This window comes from Nerophis lumbriciformis, linkage group LG06, assembly GCF_033978685.3.
Source record: "Nerophis lumbriciformis linkage group LG06, RoL_Nlum_v2.1, whole genome shotgun sequence".
Lineage (NCBI taxonomy): Eukaryota > Metazoa > Chordata > Actinopteri > Syngnathiformes > Syngnathidae > Nerophis > Nerophis lumbriciformis.
Genome location: NC_084553.2, coordinates 29,096,409 through 29,122,224, shown reverse-complemented (window position 1 = coordinate 29,122,224; position 25,816 = coordinate 29,096,409). Strand labels below are relative to the sequence as shown.

Sequence of the window (25,816 nt, the reverse complement as noted above, 5' to 3'; positions counted from 1 at the left end):
GGGCAACAGTCTACAAAGTAAAATGATCCAGCATTGAAAGGGAGAACCCGGTGGAACTAAACAGAACTAATTATTAATGAGCATGAGGTGTGCTGGTTGGGCAATAAAAATGAAGTAAATATGCTTCAAAACACAAAGCCCAAACAGGAAATACTGACAAACCAAGACCACCAGGACAGGAAGTGATTCTAAACGCAGAAAGTTGATAACAAAACAATTGTCATGAAGCATCACGACATTAAATTCAGAAAATAACCCAATGTTTTAACGATAATGCAATTTTAATGCCAGAATTGTGACGACATGGTCGCATCGTGATGCGGGTGGGTTCTCCCAGGGATGCAGACGGCTTCGGACACAGCTTGCAGGTAGGAATATGATTTATTTAACATATAAATCATACGATGAATAAACAAAAGACATACACGTAGCACAAAAGGCAAAACAAAAGGGCTAGCGTGGGAGCTAGTAAACCAAAATAGCCTAGCGTGAAAACTAGCAGCTAAGGAACATGAAATAAACGTCGTCATCAGTTGTGTGGGAACAAACTAGGAAGCCAGACCGAGTGAGGCCAGGGCAAAGACTAAATAGCCCTCTGATTAGCGCCCGGGCAACAGGTGCGGGTCCCGAACACTAACCAGAGGCAGGTGTGTATAATCTGCTGTCATGGCAACCGAAACAAACGAAACTCAAGGTGCTGAAAACACATGTGACTCAAACATAAACAAACTATGATCCGGGCAGCGGATCGTAACAAGAATATTTTTAAAGTTTTTAACCTGAATGCATTCCATTTATTTTGTAAAACCTTAGTAACTTTTTTTTCTAATGTCTCGTCTGGATTTAATTTGGAGTGAAATTTGCCAGTGAACACAGAAGTGTCCTCACTCATCTTTGCACTGACGTATGCCTTTACCTGATCACTGAACGTATAACAACCCACATCGCCTTTCAGGCAAAGGAGCATGTACCGTCAAATAAATTGTGTGATTAATCTGCATTCATACATAATCAATGTGATAATTTTTCTGATTCATTGCATGTGGAAATGCAATAACTTTAACAGCATATATATATATATATATATATATATATATACCTAAAGAAACATAGGTGAGTGATGCACATAATGTTCAAAATGAATATACATGATTAAAATAAACAATTTCTGTGGGTTATTTTATTTTCCATTATCAATAATTATGATGAACTCTAAAAATGACATGCTCCGACTGAAAATCTATGTGGCTGTAATTGTACATACTGCTGCCTTTCGTACAGATGGCCCAGGTTTAATTCCAGGGCCATAGGGCATGTCCAGTACAATCCCAGTCCCAAACATTAATGTGAAATGGGAGAGTTGTGTCCAAAAGTGTGTAAAAATCAAGCTGGATCAAAACATGCGATTGACTTGCTGTGGAAAATGTCCTGAGTGAAAAATCCTAAAAGGCATAAAACATGCTCTGACTAAATATAACAGCAAATAGCATAGTTTGGCTATATCTAATATTTTGAGAAAATCAATGTACTGTAACTGGAGAATGAGTGAGCTATAAATTGAACAAGGGTCCTATTTTTTTTTAAGACTTTGAAGTTGTCAAATCAAATGTTTTGTGTTTTTTTATATTCTTTTCTAAAGATTTTTGGGGATCTATACATAAAATCAATATCAATATACGTCCAATAAACTGTTTTCTAAATGTATTTTTTCTATGATTACTTTAATTTTTTTCCATATTTTCTTAAACAAAAATCACAAAATTTGCACATTTCCTAAACAAATACAAGCAGCAACCTGAAGTGAGGCCACCATCTCAGCTGCCACAAGGCTTTTCTAATTGCTGACGTTGTGGCTGAGGCTGAGGGGCGTGCATGACTGGCTGTTGTGTTTGTCAGCAAGGCGCTCATATAATGTTAACCAAAACATATTAACGCCATGACTTTTTAGTTTCTACACTTTTGAATCTACAGCCTGTGTATTGTATTTAATACAAGTGTAGCATCATATATTATTCCTGCTAATCGGACTATAAATACAGAAAAATCATACTGAGAGGCGCTGTAGTATACTCTGACTCTCCACAGTGCTAGTCACCATGAAGTGGGGGCGATTGTGAGCTAGCAGGTGCATGTTGCTACCATCTCTTTTCAGAGAGGAAGCCAGCGGTTGGTTTCAAATTTGTTAATGCTTTGCTGAAGGAATAAAATAATCTGGCTGCAAATATGGAAGTTTATATATCCAAGTTCAACAACTTTTCCAAACTGGACTTTGAAAAAAAAAAAGGAAAAAGGCGATAATACTTTTATAGCAAAGTAGATTTCCTACATTTACTTCAGCTATAAAAAACAAGGTAAGACCCCCAATGTGTTTTTTATTTTACAAAAGTAAACAAATAAAATGGGACCAAGAAGTTTATGATAACATTAATATGAAAATGAATCCATCCCTTATTTTTCTTTATCATCTAAATCAGAGGTTCTCAACCTTTGTTGACCTCAGGGTCCAACTTTAACACTACAGAGGGGCCCAGGCCCCACTTAAATATTAACACTGAATTAGTAATCTTACACTTGAATTTAATTGTCTTCAATAATAATTGTATCTAACCTACTTACAGTTTACAACCTTACCAAATGATAAACAACCAAATGTTGTTATTTAATCAACACGTAAACCTTAGGCTAAGGTCAGGCTAATTTAGAAAAATAAATAAGAAGGAATTCAAAAACTGGTGAAAATTACATTTTCACTGCTAAAGTAAATTTATTTTAACTGAATAAATAGACAATAATAAAATGTTGTTGTTTTTTTGTTTTTTTAGACTAAACTGTCAGAAAGATGTATGTCTAAATGTAATTGTTGCGCTTAAGAAACTTCTCTCTGACTTTGGTTCCAGACTTCTTCTGTTTGTTTGAGATTGTCAATACTGCCACAAGTGGTGGAAAACTGTATTACGACTGAGTACTGCTGCGGCCCATACGGACCACAGCTGAAAAACAGATATTTGTTGATGGCACTTCAGCACTCTAACACTGATCTAAATTAGCAACCTAAGAGTGAATTTAGCAAATTGATTTAAAGTTGAAAAAGGCATCCTTGACACGCCTGGCTTGTGTCACTTTTCATAATTTTCATCAACACATTTGTAAAACAGGAATTTTTATTTGAAGAGAATAGTCACATTTAGGGATGTCTTTAATTGATACACAGGATATGACTACCGCAAATTAAATTGTCTCTACTTTCTTTTAAATAATGATGGAGGAATTGATGTATTGACAACACTGAAAAGTTAACATCGACTATCTTGTGTTCCAATGGCAATGTTTCTTTATTATCATTATACATCAGTGTATTCTATAACCTATGTAATTACTTGCCATATTAATTATTAAATCAAAGAAAGGTTACAATAAATCAACCTGGTGTAATAAGAAATTAAAAAAAAATTAAAAAAACTTAGTCCGAATTCAAACTTTTTAATTGATGCAGACAATGTCCTGAATGGTTGTGAATAATGAATCTCTCTGATAAAAATTATTAAGATGTAGAAGAATGGCTCAATTAACTTCTGTGGAATTATTATAATAAAAGCTGGTAGATAAATTTCAAGATGACTCTTTTCTTAAAAAAGTTTGTGTTTAATTACTTTGAGTGCAATAATGTTTTAAACAATATTCATCATGTAACCTAATGTCTCATTTGGATAATGTATTTTGCCCAGTGTGCTTTCGCTCCTGAAAATATTGCACTTTGTTTCAGTACTGCCGTATTTTCTTATTCTTTTTTTTTTTTTTTCTCTGTCCTTCAGTCATACACACACACACACACGCACACACACACACACACACACACACACACACACACACACACACACACACACCCACACACACATGTAATAAATTGAAGTCATTGTGATGAAAAAAATGAGTGGCGCTGTGATTTGGGCTGGCTTGGAGAAGCCAGAAGCGATGCCCTCAAGTATCACCCTGGATGATAAGGCAATCCCAGTCTCTGAATAAATAAATACATTAAAATCATAATCTATGTGTTTTCCCCACCACCCCTCAGAACCCCATGCCCAATTCTGACCCCTCATCTCTACCCCCTCCACCCAGGAGCTGACATACCACTAATACACACCCCTTTGTCGCTGATGCAGCCACCACTGCTGTTACTGCCCCCAGCGCCATAAGAAAAAAATGAATGCAGCTTTGCAATAAATAATGTATCTCACTAATACGCATTCAGGTGGAGTCAGTCTTTGGCCCCATCACTTGCACACCCAGGAAAAGCGAAATATTGAATCAGGGATGGGGAGTGGAGGGAGTCCAGTGACAGAGCACCAAAGAGTGAGAAAGAGAAGAAGAGAAAGGGAGTGGAGGAAGATGGAGGGGCAGGAGAGGGAGAGAGTGGCAAGCATATTATAACTCATCCATGTGGATCACCCTAGTAGATTGGGAGCAATCCCTTGTTGAAATTGTCTTCTAAACACTCAGAGAAAGAGAAGGAGACGGGACGGAGCGGCCAGCCCATCTCAGTGTTGCTGTGTGTGTGTGTGTTCTCACACTGTCCCAGCTCAGGTAGAGACAGCTGTTTGTGTGTCCATTTCACTTGGTGTGTGTGTGTGTGTGCTGTCTTGTGAGTGAGGCATGCTAGTGAGTGTGTGCACGTGTGTTTGAGCGAGAGAGGGAGAGAGAGAGAGATACTGTGTGTGTGTGTGTGTGTGTGTGTGTGTGTGTGTGTGTGTAAGGAAGAGGGGGTATTATGCACCCTGGATGTTGCCTTGTGCTTTAAACAGCTGCCTACAAGCCCAGGTATTGCGCGCCGGCTCCTAAATAAGCAGCACGTTCATGGTGCCCCTCTGTAGGACAGCAGGCTCAGCTGCAGGGTGTGAAATCAGACTAATACAGATGCTTGAGCGGGAGCAGGAGGTGGCTCCTGTGTGACTTTCTCAGGCTAGAGGTGGAGAGGAAAAAAAAGAAAGAGGGGACTGTAACGGCATAGAGGGGGAAAAAGAGACAGTAAGGTCAGTAAAAACCTTTTTGTAATGTGTGCTGTGTGGAAGTCAAGACTACTTTTGAGCTGCGGTTGTGTTTTCTTCTGGAGAAACTATCGATTCTTAAAGTTTGTGGCAAGTGTGCTTCGACTTGAGGCTGCCAGCTGAGTGCAGATGGAAACCCTGGACCTGTGTGCAATGGGGAGGGGGGTGTTCACTTGGAGTTGTCCAACTCTGAAGTTTGGTGTGTGCAAGAGTGTATGATGTACAGTGCTGCTATGTGCAAAACTTTCATGCAAAGTTTAAGAAACATTCTATATTTGTTGTACAATCCCAGCATTGGATATTCTGACTTTAAAGAGAGGCAGAACACGAGTGTGTTTAGTGTAAAGTGCAAAGGAAAAGTCCACAGATTGTATAATATTGTTATCCAAACAACTGCATTTAAATAGTTGACATTTTGGAGGCTATATTGCTTAGTGCAGGTGTGTGTTTTAATGTGCACGACTCAGCGGTATTGCATCAAAAGAAATGTATGTTTTAGAAGAAAGCCACCATTCACAGATTGTGGATTTGTTGCACACACCAAATCGTCAGTGTGTCGTGTGTTGACGTTGCCCAATGAGAGAGGTCAGTGTCTACACGTGACCGCTGCACACACACGCTGACACACACACGCTGACACACACACGCTGACACACACACACACACACACACAAATAAGATGGCGTCCAATGTTTTCTTCTTGTTTTGACTTCACATGAGGAAAATAAATCTATACAGTGTATATTTTAATCCATGCTGAGCAGGACAAAAGAAAAAAAAACAATAATACGGCGGCTCATTTTTGTTCACATCCAGTATTTAAATGTGTGGCGCAGCACACGAGCCACAGAGGCGAAAAAGCCGCTACTACCAAATTGTCAGCAATACTAAAGACATCAACAAAAAAATTTCAGCCATCCATCACAACTGTCACCCTGTTTCTGTGGCGACAGTGATTTATTCCCGGCCTGAAATCCATTTGGACTAACTCACTCACTTCCTCTCACACACACACACACACAAACCTCCCCAACACCAGGCGCGGAAAGTCTTACAGTGTTAATAAATGGTGATTCAGTTTTGTAATTATATTGACAAGTGTTAATTGTCCATCAGGTAGCTAACATGGCAGGTGTCTGACAAGTCAAATATGTTTTTACTTCACTGCAGCTGTCATACTTTGACTTTAAAGGAAAGTACCACGCACTTTTTTTTTCTAAGTCTCGTCTTTGAATGATCTGGATCAGAGATGATCTAGTCATGAGGAAGGAATTGGTTATTATTGCAAAGACTAGTTTTGACATGTGCGTTAGCCATGTGATATTTCATCTGCCTGAATGCATGACAGTAGGTGCATGGAAACTGTACACTGAGGTGTGTGTAATCCCAGGTGTGTGTGAGGATGAGGGGGGGAAAGACAGGAAAGCCGGCATGCTTCCCTTCTTCATCCTCGTCTTCATTTAATTTCCTCTCTTTTCTCCATAGCTTCTGTGGTATTTTTTCATATATCCCATGATAAGTCATGTCCTATTTGCTGTGCAGGCAGATTTATCAGTCCAGCCACTGCTACTCATATCCTCCAACCAGCAACTAGCAAAGCCCCAGATTTTGCCTTAAACCTTGACCCAAGCCCACGACGGCTTCCTTGGCTTGCATGTGCATGCAATCATTTGTTTGTTTGTCATTTTCCAAGCTGCATCTTGTTGTATGCATTGGTTGATGGGTGACACGCTGATGCTGTTCTAGTAGCAGCTGCCAGCTCTTGATATGTGTGTGTGACTATGTTCGATGTCTGTGTGTGCAGTTGCAGTCAAGAGATGCATCACTCTGCTCTGGCCTGTGCTCGTCTGGAAGGCCGAGTCTGGCTTTGAGGTTGAGACTGGCCAGAGAGATCACATAGCCTTAAAATGCTTCACACCAGGGACGTGCAGTCAGGGTAGGCAGGTCAGGCCTGAATAATACAACCATAAATAACAACATTTCGTCCAATAAACCTTTTTATTAATATATTTTCTGCAGTATTACAATCATTTGGAAACATTAACATTACTATTAATGACTATATACTCAAAGTTTTATATATTGCAGTCCGTTAAATACTGATCGTGTTATTCCCTGGATAGGAATATATATATATTTTTTTTACCCTTCTCTTTTTGAAAAAGTTGTGCGCTGTAGCTCGGCTGCCTAAACCTGCTTGGTGAATAGTGCCCCCACGTGATGTGACGTGAGTGGTGGATTGAGCTCCCAAGTCAAGGAATGGGGCAGACACTATTCACCAATAGGTTTGGCCATCGTTGGGTTAACATTTTATTTTTATTTAGTTATTTTCTTGCTTTTTTATTCCTTCTTTTCGGACACTTTCATAAAGAATTACCGTGTTAGTTCGTATGCAATAATTTGGTGAAAAAAACAATGCGATTGAAAGGGTGAATATTCGGGGTCCACGGCACAATTGCGCAATATTGGACCGCGTTATATCAAACTTAGAGTGTATTTGCACTAGGCTTGTACAGTATACCGGTATTAGTATAGTACCGCGATACTAATGAATCATTTTCGGTACTATACCGTCTTTGAAACGCGTCGTCGTCGTGACATTGCTGGTTTACGAGCAGACGAGCATGTTCGGTGGCACACGATCACGGAGTACTTACAAGCAGACACAGTGTGTAGACAGAAAAGGGAGAACGGACGCATTTTGGCTTAAAAACTAAAGATAAAAGTAAAGTTATAACACTGAAACGCCCTCAGGAAGAGGTGCTTTAAGACATGGCTAGCTAGCTAGCGACTAACGTCCATCAGCCATTGGCAGTGTTTTAGCTACTTCTAAATCACTAATCCTCGCCTCCATGGTGACAAATAAAGTGTGTTTCTTACAAGTATCATCCCTTCAGGACGAGGAATAGCTAAACATGTTTCACTACACACCGTAGCTCACCGGCATCAAAATGTAAACAAACGCCATGGGTCGATCTGCACCTAACATCCGCTGTAATGATACCAAGTACAGGCACGTATCTAGTCGATACTGCTATGATTACGTCGATTTTTTTTGGCATCACAACATCTTATTTCGTTTTTTTTAAATGTATATTATGTTTATAAACTCAGGAAATATGTCCCTGGACACATGAGGACTTTGAATATGACCAATGTATGATCCCGTAACTACTTGGTATCGGATTGATACGCACATTTGTGGTATCATCCAAAACTAATGTACAGTATCAAACAACAGAAGAATAAGTGATTATTACATTTTAACAGAAGTGTAGACAGAACATGTTAAAAGAGAAAGTAAGCAGATATTAACAGTAAATGAACAAAAAGATTCATAATTAATTTTCTACCACTTGTCCTTAATAATGTTGACAAAATAATAGAATGATAAATGACACAATATGTTACTGTTATTGCATATGTCAGCAGACTAATTAGGAGCCTGTGTTTGTTTACTTACTACTAAAAGACAAGTTGTCTAGTATGTTCACTATTTTATTTAAGGACTTAACTGCAATTAGAAACATATGTTTAATGTACCTTAAGATTTTTTGTTAAAATAAAGCCAATAATAAAAAAATGTTGTGGTCCCCTTTTTTTTAGAAAAGTACCGAAAAGAATCGAAATAATTTTAGTACCGGTATCGGTACCAAAATATTGGTATAGTTACAACACTAATTTGCACACAAACCTAACATGAGGCCTGTGGGTGCCGTGCCGCTCCTCGTTCTTGTCTGTCTGTGTTTAAATTGAAGAGGCTGAGGGTATGGCCTTCTGGCCTGTCTGCTTGTCACAATTGCCAAAATAATGTTTGCAGAGACATGTTTACCTCCTGACTTTCTAGTTTGTTCACTCTAGAATCTACAGCCTGTTTAATGTAAGTGTGACATAATCATTCTAGGTAATCAGACTGTAAGTACAGCTGTAGGCACTGTATTAGAGCGCCTCGTATAGCACACACTGTGAGAATAGGGGGCGATATTGAGCTAGCAGGTGTATGTTGCTACCATATTTTATCAGTGAGGTAGCCAGCGATGTTTTGATGTTCGAGGTAATGAATGAATGAATGTGTCTGCCAACAGGAGTATTATATATCCAATATCAAATACTTCTCTAAATTGGTCTTTCAAGACAAAATTGAGGTGATCATACAAAGTATGTTTTCATGGAGGATAGTGAATATACTTCACATACACGTACAATAAAATGTAAGACAGACACTCATTTTTTATTTCTTTTTATGTTTTTATTTTATCAATGCAAATAAATGAGACCAAGAAGTATTTGAGAAAACATGTTTTGATAAAGAATTGCTCTCTTCTTTCTCTTGGTATATCATCCTAATGAGCAACATGTTTAAGAACATATGAATTTCAGTCTCATCTCTCCGAAGTGCTTTGAGTGTCTAGAAAAGCTAAATAAATCTAATACATTACTATTATTACAATAATAAACAACAACAACAAAAACAGTCCAAAGACATCTGTGCCTCACCTGGTGTGAAGGTCACTGCTTCACACTCGGTCTGCAGCATGGATGTTTCATTTGTAAGGCAGTTAATTATCATGATCACTGGAATGAGGAATACTTTTTATGGGTCAGCCGTTTCCCAGTCATTGTTTATTTTCATTTTCTGTTGTGTGCACGCCACATGACACGGTGGATGTTTAGTGTGCACTATATGTAAATGGTGACTATTCAGTACAATGAGCCTTTAACAAAACTATTATTGGAGTTATATATTCATGTATTATTATATATAAAACATTATGTGGTCGTTAATGTAATTTTCATCAAAAACAGACTCCAGATGACTTGTGGGGAACATGCATTTGTCTACTGCTTTTTTATATTTGTATCGATTCGGAGCAGAAAATATTTGACACTTTAAATTGTGTATACTTTTTTTATCTGACAGAAGAACACATTTTATTTATATCATTTGGATGTATTTATTTTTATCATCTGAGAAGACAACTGCTAACCAGTTAACACTTGAATCACGACAGAATCCGTGACTTATACACCCCTCCTTGTGGCCCTGCTCTAGACTTTGAGTGCTGCTGGTCATAATGATTCAACTCGGACTAACTCGGTCTGGGCTCGGCCAAGATTCTGTGCCAAACTTAACTCTGCTCCTGAAATCCTGGATTCATGGCTGCTTTAGGAGCTTAACATGGTCGGCCGGCCATTCAAACATACTGGATTGACTTTGCTGCCTGTTATCAGCTGTCTACTCGGAGGAAGCCATTCGTTCCTGTACTTCTTCACGAGGCAACCATCATCTGTTCTGACATTTTCACTATTGCAATTATTTATTTTTTTGATCAAACTATCATTTTGTAAAATACTCACCAGGCAAACATTGTATGAGGACATTTCTAAAGTGTTTTTGTTCTGAGGTCCATTTAAGTTTCATATAATAACATTTATTGTAAAATCTGGGGGGGGAAAAATCTGAATTATCATTCGGATATTAGTGTATTTATCATAATTTTTAACTTTTAGATTCATAGAAAGTTAAAAAAAAAGTGTCAAAAATCAGAGTGCATACAGTTCTAAAAGAAATAAACATTTATCATTGTATTCTGTACTACTAACACACAAACATGGAAGGCTAGATATACATTTGGTTTATTGTGTTCCCATTAAGGACGGACATTATAGTTGCATAATAAATTAGCTGATTAAAAATAAATGTGATGATTGCATTAATGGTATTTAGTTGCTTTGTTTGTTTTAAATCGAGACAATATGGAGTGCATGAATTGGCTGCAACTAGCAGGAGTGCAGTTGATTCAGTCCTATAGGGGTCATATTATGATTTATTTGTCCATATAAAACACTTCCTTCTTATACATAACATGTAATGGTGGGTCTTTGGTCAAAATGTTGTATAGATTATTTTTTACAGACCATCTTAAACCACTTTCTGACCATCTGTCCAGGATGCGTCGTTTTGTGGGCGCTCTTATTTACTTCAACTGCATCTTCTACCTGTTAGCCAAGTTGTAGCTTTTAGCAAGTCTACTGACACATATAAGTCCAAACTCATTTGTATTAGAAATGGCAACAGTGGAGGATGCATGTGCATGTACAAGCCAATCTGTCCCACAACAAGAGGATAGCAAAAGTTTTCAGTGCAGCACGGACGAGAATGGCGGCCTCGTGCCATATATGGAGAATTTCACTGATGTCACAATTAGGAAACACGTCACAAATTGGTCAAATTCCAAAAGAGTCGTTTGGAATTTGCCCAATTTGAAGGACATTTTGGGCCAGGCAAAATTGGCTTCCATGGTTTGGTTTCAAAATTTTCAGGACTTATGCAAATCCCAAATACACAAAAACAGGTAGCAATATGTAAGAAAATCAGTTTTTTTCTAAATAATAGGTTCCCCATTGAAGGTTATTTTAATTTACATTTAAAACACTTCCTTGTGGTCCAGATATTGTTTTGAATATGTTTTGGTGTAAATTGTGCGTACATTTTGCTCCACAGTCACATTTATTACCTCTTTTTTGAGTCTGTTCCCAGATTGCAAATCAAACCCTGCCTCGCGTTCTCCAAAAGTATCATAATTTATATTCTGAAAATGTTCACTGTTTCAATAAATATCTTGAAGTTGAAAATAAACTTCACAAACATCATATAGATTCACTCGGTCCCAACATTGGGCACACCTGCACACTCTCCGATGTCGCAAATCGTTGTTATTGTGCGCATGTCACGATTAGATGAAAATAATACTTTATACTACCTTTTGTTTGTGTTTTCTCAAGGCCTGAATAGAAGAAGGAGCTTCTGTTAAACACAATTATCCAACATTGTAACAACATTTATAAGTCAGAAAAGATGGAAATCACCGTAAGTCCCCTTTAAATAATTTGCAGTATAAAGAAGAAGAACATGACCCTAGCTTCCATGCAGACCTCCACTACGGCACAGAATGATGGAGTGTGATTGAAGCAGGTACATTATTAAAAATGTTAATGTGCTCAAAAGTCCCAACACAAACTGTAACTGCAGGGAAGAGTAAACCAATGCTAATCATTCAGAAGTTCCTCAAGCATGCATACTGACTATGGTCCATCCAAGGGATTAGTTTGATTACATTAATGTCACTGATTTTACAAAACTCTTCTTGACATCCTCATTGCTGCCTTTGTCATTGTTGTTTGCAAGTTGATGTCCATGCTGGGCTGTGGGTTACATTCCCTTAAGTCTGCAACATTCATTGCATGGACATACAGTACAATCTAATCATGTTAGGCCCTCTTGCACAATGTCTGGAGTAAATACGTATGGTCGTTCCTTGCCTTATTACAGCTTATTACTGCAGTCATGTGCATAATCACCCCACGCTTTTGTTATGTGTGAGTACGTTTTGCACCCCCAGCTGCAATCCTGACAAATTATTGTGCTTTTTTAGCCCCGCTTGTTTATCTGTGCTGTCGCTTATGTCTATAAGAAGACATCTAATTGTTTGGTCTATCAGCGTGCTCTCTCAACCATAACACATAACTAAAAAAAGCTAACTGAACTACCCCAATCAGCCAGCATAAACCAATCATTAGATGCCAATTATAATTTACTTCTTACTTTACACAGTTGTGTACGATAAATAAGGAGCACATGTTAATTGGGGAGTCGAAAAAAACAGCACGGCGTTTGTTTTATGTGGTTTGACAAACACTACTTTCAAATTTCTTTCAGTGGAATTTCTCATTTTGATGTACTGGTCTAGTGCGCTATCTGTAAGAGTAATGGTGGTGGCGTTTGGTCGTATGTTGATTCAATCTTGGCTCTTCTGCAATAATTCAGGAGAACGCAAGAGGTGGGGTGAAGGGGGAGGCACCATTTTACTCCGCCATTCCCCCTCCACCATCACTGGAATATAATCCGCTGTCTCCTGACCTTCAAATCATGCAGCGTTGCAGTCATTCCAATTGGCCCGGCCGCCATTAGCGTGAAATGTCCTCTAGCCACAGTGGCTTTTGCACATGGAAGATTTCCTTTCACTCAGCGTGGTTTCCCTCCTCTACTTTGCTCCTTCCCTCCATCTCGCTTTTTCTCCAGCATGCTCCCTGAAGCCGGTGATGGAGGGTGGGAGCACCATGCAAAGAAATGAGTCACCACAGGAGATGCTGTTGGTTAAAAGACGGCATGAAAACATTTGCCCCATTAAATATCATTAAGTTGCTTAATATTCCTTCAGAAAATCGACTTTGTTATATATGACAAGAAATATACTATAGATCTTCAGTGGCTATTTGGCCTTTTTTTTCTAAATTAGCAGCTGGAAACATCTCGTATACAATCATATTGTGCACCCAGTGGCCACTTCATTTGGTGCATTTGCACAATTTAATGTGCTGTATTTTAAACTCAGGCCTTATTACGGGGATACGTGTTTGTTTAATATTGTAGGGATAGACGTGCAGTGCATCATACTGAGGTGTTTTAATAGTTTTGTTTTATATTTTGATGACAGGAAAATATACACATATTTAAATACTACAAAAAGCAGGTGCAGTTCTACAACAGAATCAACTATCCAAAAGGGTTGTGAAAACAAATTGATTTTCGAATGAATCCCGATTTGTATTTGCAACCATTCTTAATCAATTCCAAAAATGTAATTAATATTTAAAAAATATATTATTTTTATTATTTATTTTTTTTAATCTGTCCTTTGCAGCCAAGCAAATCATAGTGTTGATGGAGATGCCCATATTTGCTGGACAGATAAGTAAGTAACACAAAAATGTATCAAAGCTGTTTATTTTATGGAGGAATGTACTTAATCATAGAACTGGCACCTGATGTTATTGAAAATGTATTGATTATGACTTGAGAATCGTTTTGAATCAAAAAACGATTTTGAAGCGAATCGTTATTGACAAGCAGATATTCAAGTTCAGCTATTTTATTTTAAAAATGGTTGAAAAATAACCCTAAAAATAACTTATTGCATCAAATAATTGCACAATATTCAGTTAAGAAGAATTGCAGCTGCATGCAGTAAAAGAAATTTTGTCAGAATTAAAATTTACAAATATATTTTACTTGTATTATTTCTCCCTGCGATGAGGTGGCGACTTGTCCAGGGTGTACCCCGCCTTCCGCCCGATTGTAGCTGAGATAGGCTCCAGCGCCCCCCGCGACCCCAAAAGGGAATAAGCGGTAGAAAATGGATGGATGGATGTATTATTTCTACGCTTTGTGGGGCCCATAAAATAATGTGGCAAGATATGGCTCTTGAGCAATGAGTTTGACACTTTACACCACAAACTGGTTGACACTGAATCAACAGCACCTCTGCTGATTCCAGTCAAGTAGTGCACGCTATTTTTGCCTCACTTATTAATTAACTAGCAGTTAATTAATTAAATAACAGACAATTACTTAATTGTTAATTATAATTATTCAGTTATTATGCACATCGTACTATGTACTAAAAAATGTTGATCTTTACAAAGGCAAAATGATTCACACAGCGATCTTGTATTGGATCCAATGAGATGCAATGTACCTAATATTGTAGCCAGTGAGTGCATGTGTGCATGTTTTTTCTTTTAAAAAAGAAACAGAATATTTATTAAAAAAAATAGGTCAAAAATATTAGTCATAATCTTTTCTGCAGGCTTAGCTCCCCGTGCTTGTCGATAGTAGTGCAGACCCAGCATCAGTGTGATGGGCTTACGTTCAGCTGGTTGAATGTGTTTGATGGAGCACGTGTCCGTAGTTCCCTTGGCCAAGTGCATGGCATGCAGAGTGTGTCGCCACCCTTACTTATCATGTGGAATAAAAAGATCGACGGACTGGGCCATAGAAATCACATGACAGAGCTCAGCATGGATTATGTTGCAAGTATAGATAGATCAATAATTGAAATAGGACATATTTGATATGATCTGAATATTAAAAATATATCAGAGGGCAAACAACATCCATGTCTGTCTTCAGATCTGTGCTGCAAGATGTGTGTCAAACCTCCAGAGAGATGCTTCATTCAGAAGGGTCAAGGGGTTCACGCAGTGTTTGATGGATGAAAGATTTTTTTTAATACCATCATTTGGGTTGCTCATTTTAAAAAAGGAGTGGTAAATAGCATCAGCTGCACCTTTCAGTTTTATGTTTATTGTCAGCATGCCTCATAAATTATTACTCTTCTATATTCATAACTACAAATAATGTCTGTGACCTAGAATTCATTTTCAGATAATTTCACTATACTCACACATCTCAACGTTTCATTTTTGTGTTTTTGTTGATTTGGCTCACTACGTCACAGCTTGCTGTGTTTCTGGGACAATTGAGATGTTTTTTTTTTTCTGCTGCGTTTACTCACTCACGTTCTCTTGTATTTGTAGATAAGTGACCCAGGTGCAATGTGTGAACTGATCAGATTGTCTACATAAATCACCATTGTGTTAGCTGATATTACACACTGTCGTCAGAAAGAAGTCTATCTCTCAGTACGGGATGTTTAATTTTTTTCTACTGCATAGTGTGCGTACATTTTTTGATTAATGGCACACCTGGGGTGTGTCAGTAGTGCTATTACCTTAAGGTAAAATTGAAAGGCATGCACTGGATGCGGAGGATTCTAATATTATTGCCCAATATACTTAGCAGCCGTTACATTTGTGAAAATAAAAACAGTGCATGATGAGGCTTGCCATCAAAATGGCCTCTGTTTTGGAATTGCATTACTTTGATTAGACTGAGAAAATCATTCTGTTTCTCCCAGCTGAAAAGAATGTATTGACAGTATGTGCTGTAGCAAAACAATGGGTTGTTTCCACCTCCTGAGCTTGTTCTCAGATTTGCAGAACTGATCATCCCTCCATCCATTTTCTACCGCTTATTCCCTTCGGGGTCGCGGGGGGTGCTGGAGCCTATCTCAGCTACAATCGGGCGGAAGGCGGGGTACACCCTGGACAAGTCGCCACCTCATCGCAGGGCCAACACAAAATAGACAGACAACATTCACACTCACATTCACACACTAGGGCCAATTTAGTGTTGCCAATCAACCTATCCCCAGGTGCATGTCTTTGGAGGTGGGAGGAAGCCGGAGTACCCGTAGGGAACCCACACAGTCACGGGGAGAACATGCAAACTCCACACAGAAAGATTCCGAGCCCGGGATTGAACTCACGACTACTCAGGACCTTTGTATTGTGAGGCAGACGCACTAACCCCTCTTTCACCGTGCTGCCCAGAACTGATCATATCCCTGCAAAAAAAATAAAAATAACATTTGGGAACCAACATTCTGATGTTCCATAACTAGATCAACCTGAGGCTGATGCCAGCAAGTCATCTAACAAACTGTTGGTCTGATCATAAAGTGTAATTATTGTCCATATTCACATATTTGTTTTATTTTTCACAAATAATTGTGATATGAGGAGAACGTAATATAAAATCAACCAAAAACTAAAGAAAAATGCTACATTCATAGGTAACAGTTTTAGACTTAAAGTAATCTATGCACAAAATAGATGAATTAACACTCTCCAAACAACAGTGACACATAAAAATTGTACACAAATTGTATATGCTGTTTTATTTGTTGTTGTTTTTTAATGAAAATGTTATATTTTCATATTCTCAGACCTGTTGGCTTCCGAACAAAATGCTATGCCATTATGCAGGAACATTAAAAAAAAGAAGAAAAATAACAAAACCTAAATAATGACGCAAATATACAATCCAAATTTACTCAATGCATTAAATAATCTGATTTTGTTTACACAAGAATAAAAAAGATTCATGAAAAATATGAAAACAAATTAAAGGTGTTTGGGTTTTCATTGGATGTTGTTTGTGATTAATGTTTTATGATTATTTTACCCTGGTAAGATAAACTATATTAATAATAAACTGCAATAAAACTTCAGACGGTTAGCATTAGCGCTTTAAATTAGCGCTTTAAATTATATAATCGTGGTTAATAAACGCTTTTTGATCATTTATTGAAAAAGCAAGATAGTAGACAAATGGCTAAACCAATCTCAAATCCAAACATGAAAACAATTGACAATATTGTCTTTTCTCATTAAGAAACGACATAGCCCAATCTAAACTTATATAAACACATTGCTGTTTGAGCAACTAAGGTATTCAATGGTGCACATTGAACCTCCACGCTGTGCTCTTTCAGGACAGAGTGATCATTCTATACTCAGAGGAATATGAGGTGGAGGTGTCTACAACAGCAAGTGAACACACGTGTGGTCACAAAAACAGAACGCGCAGCACTCTTTTTGCCTCTATCATGAAAAGCACTCTAAAACCATAACAAATTAGAATGAAAAAGACAAACATATTTAAACACTAACAATAAACAACTATGGCTATAAAAAGGCAAGAACAATAATAAGAACAATAATTGTTTTTTTCTGCTCAGAAAGTATATTGTGTGTATATTTATGTAATTAACTAAATAAGCCTTGATTAAAAAGATGTCAGTAAGTTTATGAGTATTTTTGAGCACATTCAGCAATACTGTGATAAGAATGGTAACTGTGATAATTGGGGTCACAATAACTGTGATATGAAATGTTCATATCATTACATACACATTTTGACCACTGCAAAATTAAATGTTCAATTAATATTTGTATTCAAACTAATTACACACATTTTCATTTAGCTAATTATACACAAAATCAATTAAATCGGTGTTAAGGCCAATTATTTTGTTTTGAACATAAATATATTTCAAATGAAATTAACTAAAATGTGTGTTTTTTTATAACAATAATAAATAGTCTGTTTAATTAGGTATTATTTGTATTGTTGTACAAAGAAAAGGTCCTACTAATCTGACAATGAGAAATTATAACAATAGAGTAATGTCTGTCACTTTTCATGTATTTGCAATGCATCACTTTTTGTACAATATGTCCATTATCTGTTGATCGATCAAAGTGCATTTTGTCACTTTGACGATGTTGCACTGGTGAACCTCTGTGGATGTCATTTTTATTTTGGGACAAATATAAGTGCCTGCATGTTTGTGCTGATGAAAATGAAAAATGGGGTCTAGGAAGGATGGGGTTGTGAAGGGGCCAAGCTGTCCCTGGCCATTCATTCTCTGTGGCCCCCCCTGTCTAATTAATGGGCCACATTCATACACGTTATTGCACCAGAGGGTCTGTCACTCATTAATCATGTGACCTTCTGTGGCACAGTTAATGACCTTGTAGGAGTAGATCAGCTGGAGATGGCTGAAGCGCTAGAATTAAATTGTTTCTGGAAGTGGTCATGGTCACATCAGGCCCTTTTAACAGCCACTCAGCTCAGGCCCTCTCTGGTTACACCTCGACCTGTCATGCCCACCATCATTTGACATGGTTTGGATTAGTAATCAGGGCATGGAGTCAGTGATTATCTAAACTCAGCCCAATTCGACAGCTTAGCTTTATCTGCATGTAAATTGCAATTATGTGTCATTCTATTTCTATTGTTTCCCCTGTGTTTGTACATTATTATTGCTACCACCTTCTGACAGCAAGTGGTAATGACTTGTAATTGTGCAGGAATTTTTTTGTATTTTATTGCTGCCATATATCACGATTGGTTGCGTTTGAAAGAGCATACAAAAGAAAATTTAGATGCAGCGTTTTTGAAAAACGTAAGATTTCACATATTGGTTGAACTTCAATACAGCAACCATATCATTCGCTTTTAAATCTTCTTGTTTCGTGTGCACGTCCAGGGCCGCCCCTCCTTATGTGCAGATCACGTGCTATGCAAAGGGCCCAACGATCTGTGAGGAGCCCTGTTTAGCAAGAATAAGAGCATGTGAAATGTAAAATGAATGATAGGGCCTTTTATGAAATTTTACCGCAAACAGAATCCTAGCCGCTTCCTGCTCCGTCACTGATAAGAATATCATAGCAAATGTCCCCTAATGGTCACAAAGTCCCCTGTAGTGTGCTGTGTTAGTTCTGAAAAAAGATGTTTTACTTTTTTGGAACTTTGAAATTTTGACATCACATTTGTTAACGGTACTAGTTTGATTTCTGTATCAAAGAGTAAGAACATTGCATTCAATTGTTGAGGGATTGTAAACATTGCCAACTTTAAGCTCCTTTTTTCTTAAAGGGGTACTTTTTCAGAATTGTGTCTATGAATCACAATCCTTGTGTAAGACAAGAGCACATGTGTTTCTCTTTTTTAATGCATCCTAGGCAAGGCAACTTTATTTGTATAGCACTTTTCATACACTAGGCAGACTCAAAGTGCTTCACAGACAACAAAGCGAAATGAAAGAAAATAAAAGCAAAATTAAAATGCAGACAATAAAAATAATCCTAAATCCTAACTCGCAAATAAACACTAGCAAAAGTCAGCTAACAATGGCGCTAATGGCATTCGCTCTATTTTTCCTATAAATCAATCTAAAACTCATCCAAAAAACTCCATCAATGTTTCATATACATGCTATAAGAATATGTTTAATGGAGTAACAGACACATTTACAATAATATTTAATATTTACATATTTTGCTCATTTTACGCATACGGCGGCATATTCATTTTACAGACTCATCACAATGTTCGCTTTTCCCTTCAACAACAATTGATTGATTGATTGATTAAAACTTTTATTAGTAGATTGCACAGTACAGTACATATTCCGTAGAATTGACCACTAAATGGTAACACCCGAATACGTTTTTCAACTTGTTTAAGTCAGAGTCCATGTTAATCAATTCATGGTAAACAACACTACTAATCATGACGGACTTCATGGGAGACAACAAAGACAACTTTGTGACAAATGATTATCCATAACCTTATACTTTTGAGCCTTAATATAAGTTTTTCTACAAGTTTTAGAAGCTGTGTGCAAAACAGATGCAGCTTTTGTGAAACACTGAGCATCATCATGTAGCAGTATTGCCTAGTGGTAAACAAAAAATACAAACTACGAACACAATACAACAATCACTTACTGTACAATGTCTGCTTCCACTGAGATGCAGACTGATGGGAGATCTTCATATATTCCCATTTAGATGAAGAATTAATCATAATCTTCATGCAGTTTAACAAAAAAAGTGCCGCAAACGAGCGTCTATTTGTGTCTTTCTCGCAATCTGCGGGTATAAGTTGGAGGTCAAAGTTAACCAACTTGGTTAATATTCAGGTAACAACATTTAAATTAAATATTGTTGGCGGTTTTGTTGCGGACTTTATGAGCGGTATAGTGTACTCCCATTAGCTGCATCATTAGCCACCTCGTACTTGCCGTATTTTACGAATTAGAATGCATAAATGAAATAAAATAGTATGTGTTCTTGTCTTTGATAGAGATTGTGAATGATAGGCAAAATAAAAAATAAGAAGTGCAGTTCCTCTTTAAATATAGCAAATGCTGGTACTCACTAACGTCTCTTAAGAGTGTGTTCCTATTTTTTTCTTTTGTTCAAAGAACTAAACAATAATAGTAAGCCATTTTTTTCCCATGATTTCATTTTAGTACAAAACATGCATCAAATTAGATTGAAGTTTGAATTAAAAAACAAAATCATAAATAAAAATAACATTGTAAAAAACGTTTTACATGAACAAAAAAGTGTATAACAAATTGTAATTGGGGGCGGTGGGGTGGGGGAGTGCATGGCTCAAAATACAATTCTGCTTAGGGCCCCAATTAACCCCGCTGTGCATTTGTCTCATGACAGCCAATTTAAGTTTAACTTCTAATTGTGACAAATAAAGAAATGTATTTGTTAAATGTGCTCTCCTAAACCACTATTGGTAGCACATGGTTGCCGTTTGTGGTGTTCTTATATGTTGTTGTCTGTCAAATTATGAATTTTTTAAATGTGATGAATCCAATTTTTAAAACCTTGGAAATTCAATCAAAATACATTAATTACTTTTAATATCAATCCTAAAAAGCCCCCAACATTTGACACATGCAAGTTGATGGTCAAAATGTCACATAGGAAAATATTTGTTTTGAATATTTATTTGATCAAAACCACGTAACAGATTTATCTAAAGTGCTGTAAAGGCTTATTTTAAAGTACAATTTACCAGTGAGCACAACAAACTGAGTCTCCTCACTCCTTTTTGCAGTGACGTATGCAATGGCCTGATCACTGACCGTGATGTGCGTTCAAAAACTGCAACTATACATGAGTACCGTATTTTTTGGACTATAATCACAGTTTTTTTCATAGTTTGGCCGGGGGTGCGACTTATACTCAGGAGCGGCTTATGTGTGAAATTATTAACACATAACCGTAAAATATCAAATAATATTATTTAGCTCATTCACGTAAGAGACTAGACGTATAAGATTTCATCGGATTTAGCGATTAAGAGTGACAGATTGTTTGGTAAACGTACAGCATGTTCTATATGTTATAGTTATTTGAATGACTCGTACCATAATATGTTACGTTAACATACCAGGCACGTACTCAGTTGGTTATTTATGCGTCATATAACGTACACTTATTCAGCCTGTTGTTCACTATTCTTTATTTATTTTAAATTACCTTTCAAATGTCTATTCTTGGTGTTGGGTTTTATCAAATAAATTTCCCCCCAAAATGCGACTTATACTCCAGTGCAACTTATATATGTTTTTTTTCCTTCTTTATTATGCATTTTCGGCCGGTGCGACTTATACTCCGGAGCGACTTACACTCCGAAAAATGCGGTACTCCAATACCTTTTGTGAATAATTACATGAGTTAATGCATTAAATTTGACAGCCTTATTTTTACAAACATACAGTGCTTTAATAGTATTCAAATAATTTGTTGATATATCAATCTGTCCATCCTTCTTCTCACACTGAGCTGAGGTCGGATCACGGGGGCAGCAGCCTAAGCAGAGAAGCCCAGACTATTTGTTGATGTATTTATTTATATTTTGATTTAAGTTATTGTTATATGGAACTCAAATCTGTGACATTTGTCGTTCAAAGCCACAGTTAAGTAGTGCTTGTAACATTCAAAACAATTAGGTATTCCTTTCCAAAGGCATTGTGAGGGAGATTAAAAGAGAGAGTTTTTCTCATTTTAAGGCTGTTTTAGCCGCCGCAAAGTGCAAGAAAATCATTTTTGGATCCGATATGTTTATAAATAAATATTATGAACAAAACATTCCAGGATGTGTCCAAAGTTTAAACGTTGGTTGCTTTGGGGCTGCCACCTTCTTTTCACCATCGCAACATTGAAATGTTGGCTTTCTTCTCAGTGACATTGAAATGGAGGGATTTTGTTTATCCTCGCCTTTTGTTTATTTAACATTTTGCTCAGCGGGGGAGTTTCAGATAGATTGTTTTCAAGACAGTCCCTGCAGACAGCGAGCAAACACTCTACAGCTTCATCAAACACAACTATCTTCAACTTTCCCCCTCTGCCGCATGCAGGGAAATATGAGTGAGAGAAGCATGGTAATGGAATATGATTGTAAACCATTGTCATAATTTTATGTCTGTCTCTCTTACGGTTGTTTTTTAGAAGGTTTTTTTTTTTTCTTCCCCTAGCTCAGGAAGGAAACTCATTGATGGTTAAAAACATTCTCATGTGGCGAACATTTGTGAGGATGATGCTAGATTTTTTTCCCCCTCTAAGAAGGCATCAAGACATGAAATCTAACCTGAAGTTAAAACAATTCCAGTGAGTCAAGAAGTTCAGCCTTGCACAAAATGGCTTGTAAGTTGATTTCTTCTAGCTTGGGACCAACATTTATTTTTTCAGTCAAAATTCCATTGTCAGGAATAGCGTTGTTTTTTGTTTTTTTTACTGTCAGCACTGGCTGCAAAGGGTCAGTGAGCTCTGTGGAGAGTGCAGATAAATAAAAAATCCCCAACACAAACGGCCACTGTGCCATTATCCCTCCAACCAACCCATCATTTTCCTTCTATCCGTTCTTCCACCATCTTTCTCTCTGTTGAGAGTGCAGGCTTGATTAATATTTTCCACTGTTCTGTAACCATGGCAATAAGGTCACTGCATATGATACTTAATTGAATCTTCCTGGTGCTTTTGTGTGCATCTCCTGTGTCCGGACAATATATATATATAAAAAAAAAATCTTCCACTGATGACTCCAACCCGCGTTCCCCACTCCACTCCCCTCCATCTTCCCTTTCATTTGTGCCCCATGAATTTATTCATTTGTTTCCGCTTTCTTGTACGTCCTTTCTTCCCTAGGCCTAGTCTTCCTTGTCCTGTCACACTATTTTACTCTTTTTTTTTTTTTCCACTGGCATTGTTCTCTTACATGCTCTGTCCCCTCCCCGTGTCAGTGCCATAAGCCAAATTCCGCTTTATTTAAATGTGTCTTGTGTTTGTACGTGCTTGCTGGACCAACACTTGAACTACATATTGCCGTTTAATCTCCAAGTAATGCACACTGCATTTTCTCCCCGAAAAGCATTTGCATACTCAAATTAGTCTCTGGCACAATCATTGCATGTAATACAAATGACACTGATGACTCAAGTGGCCAAGCAAAAGTCGGTCAGAAAAGCCCAAGGTCCTCTTAGAGCAGGTGTTCTGATTAATGATTAGCAAAGCAGGGTCCTCTAAGATGTGGACTTAAGTGGGGAGACGTGTCTCCTCTTCACAGGGCGCATGGGCCAACACGTAAACATATGCTCAAGCGTCTTTGTTCAGGCAAGTATAAAAGATAATCCACGACAAGAGGGCGTCGACGTTTGCAGGGAGGAAACCGTGGAGTGGGTGAAGAGCAGAGGGTTATGGATATCGTTTTAGGTTACCATGCGTTCGGTTACAAAGAGGTACGTCGCATATTTACAGTTTCATTCATTCATTCGTCCGAAAAGGAGTTGGAAGAAGCAGAGCCTATTTATTCCTACCCATTTCATAGCAATTGTTCACTTCCCGTACTCAATCTGTAACATAAACAAACAAATGCATTATAAATATAGTTCACATGAGTATATAGTTATCATTAATAAGTTGTGATTCATAAGATGAAGTTAAAGTTACATTTGAGCGTTTTAGCAAGTAAGATACAGTAGGACCTCCATTTAAGTTAAAGTACCAATGATTGTCACACACACACTAGGTATGGTGAAATTTGTCCTCTGCATTTGACCCATCCCCTTGATCACCCCCTGGGAGGTGAGGGGAGCAGTGGGGAGCAGTGGGCAGCAGCGGTGCCGCGCCCGGGAATCATTTTTGGTGATTTAACCCCCAATTCCAACCCTTGATGCTGAGTGCCAAGCAGGGAGGTAATGGGTCCCATTTTTTTATAGTCTTTGGTATGACTTTGAACCCACAACCTACCGATCTCAGGGCGGGCACTCTAACCACTAGGCCACTGAGTAGGTTTAATAGTTAATTTGGTTCTATGGCAGAGTTTTTGGTAACACTTTTGTATGGGGAACATATTCACCATTAATTAGTTGCTTATTAAAGTAACAAAGACTTAATTTAGAGTTATTTGGACACTAGGGGAACATATAAGGGTTAGGGTTAGGGTTAGGGTTAATAATAAGCAATAATTCTGAGGTTATTGAGGGAAGACTCTTAGTTAATGGCCTACTGGTTGAATAATAAGGCCATGCATTAATACGTACTTAATAATGACTATTTAAGAGCCAAAATCTTACTAATTTGCATGTTAATAAGCAACTAATTAGTGGTGATTATGTGTTCCCCATACTAAAGTGTTACCGAGTTTTTACCTCAAAACACTTGTATTTCAAATCAATGTCGCCCACTGGAAGAAAAAAAAACCCTAAATCAATTCAGTTGGTGCTTGCTACCCCAAAACAATTACAATTTTAACATGAAACATGCCTTTTAAAAAGAAAAACAAACTTTTCTAAAAGAAAAACTGTATGAAAAACCATACAATAGAATGTATAGTACACATAACTACATATGTTTGTTTAAATAATGTAATAATAATGTGCCTTGGAAAGTGGACTTCTACGGTATCTCCCTCCATTGTCTTCTCCATCAAACACACCATCATCAGCTTCTTAACATTTTCATGGATAAATGTCCGCTGATTAGAACATAATTGGCTGGCGTTAGACTCATTCTTCTTCAGTATGGCGTAGACTAGCAGTGATACACTCAAACTGCTTCACCAAGCCGGAAACACACTCGCTCATTTTTGTTTTTGTTTTTGAATTTCTGTCTTTATTTCAGTGACTATCAGCCTCTACTTCTTCTCAGCACTGTCCTTCACACTCACTTTCTTTTTTCCAAACTTTGGAAAAACAGCGCTATGCTGATCTCTAGCTATAAGCTAAACGTAGCGAATAAGACCCAATGTTTTGGTCGGACCTTACGGGATTCACTGCGACATGTGCTACACCAACTAATGGCAGCGATGCTTTCAACGCAAATATTTGCCTGCAACTTAAAGCATAACAAATAGCTGAGAGACAGCTCTTATCTCTCAAGTTGGGGCACTCTTACAACACCAGTTTAGTCCAACATTGTGTTTTGAAGTTGTGACCTGAAAACGGGCTGCGAATACGATCTTCGATTATTCCGCATTCCAAAACAATGATGACACATTATTGCTTTCAATGCAAACGGCATCTTTAAAATAATTTCAGTGGTACACAAAAAGGAGTAACCCTGAATGACTCAAACGGTCGACAGTATGATTAGGTTTTTTAAGTGTGGCACAGTCCCGGTTCTGAGAATATTATACGTGTTCCCTCGTGTACTCTCCATAAAAAAAATAAAGATTTGTTGAAGCATAATTTGTGGAACTGTTTACTTATTCT

General features: G+C 37.6%; 1 protein-coding gene across 3 annotated transcripts in view; it reads left to right on the top strand.

Moving 5' to 3' along the window:
- The first annotated feature begins 4,483 nt into the window (after positions 1-4,483).
- The window catches only part of zfhx3b (zinc finger homeobox 3b), a 435,085-nt gene continuing 413,752 nt past the window's right edge, over positions 4,484-25,816 (top strand). For 2 of the 3 annotated variants that reach the window (XM_061964041.1, XM_061964035.1), the window contains exon 1: positions 4,791-5,030. The gene's annotated coding sequence lies outside the window, so the exon portion shown is untranslated. Of the gene's footprint in view, positions 4,585-4,790; positions 5,031-25,816 lie in introns of those variants that run through there. The other variant, XM_061964037.1, reaches the window with a different exon arrangement.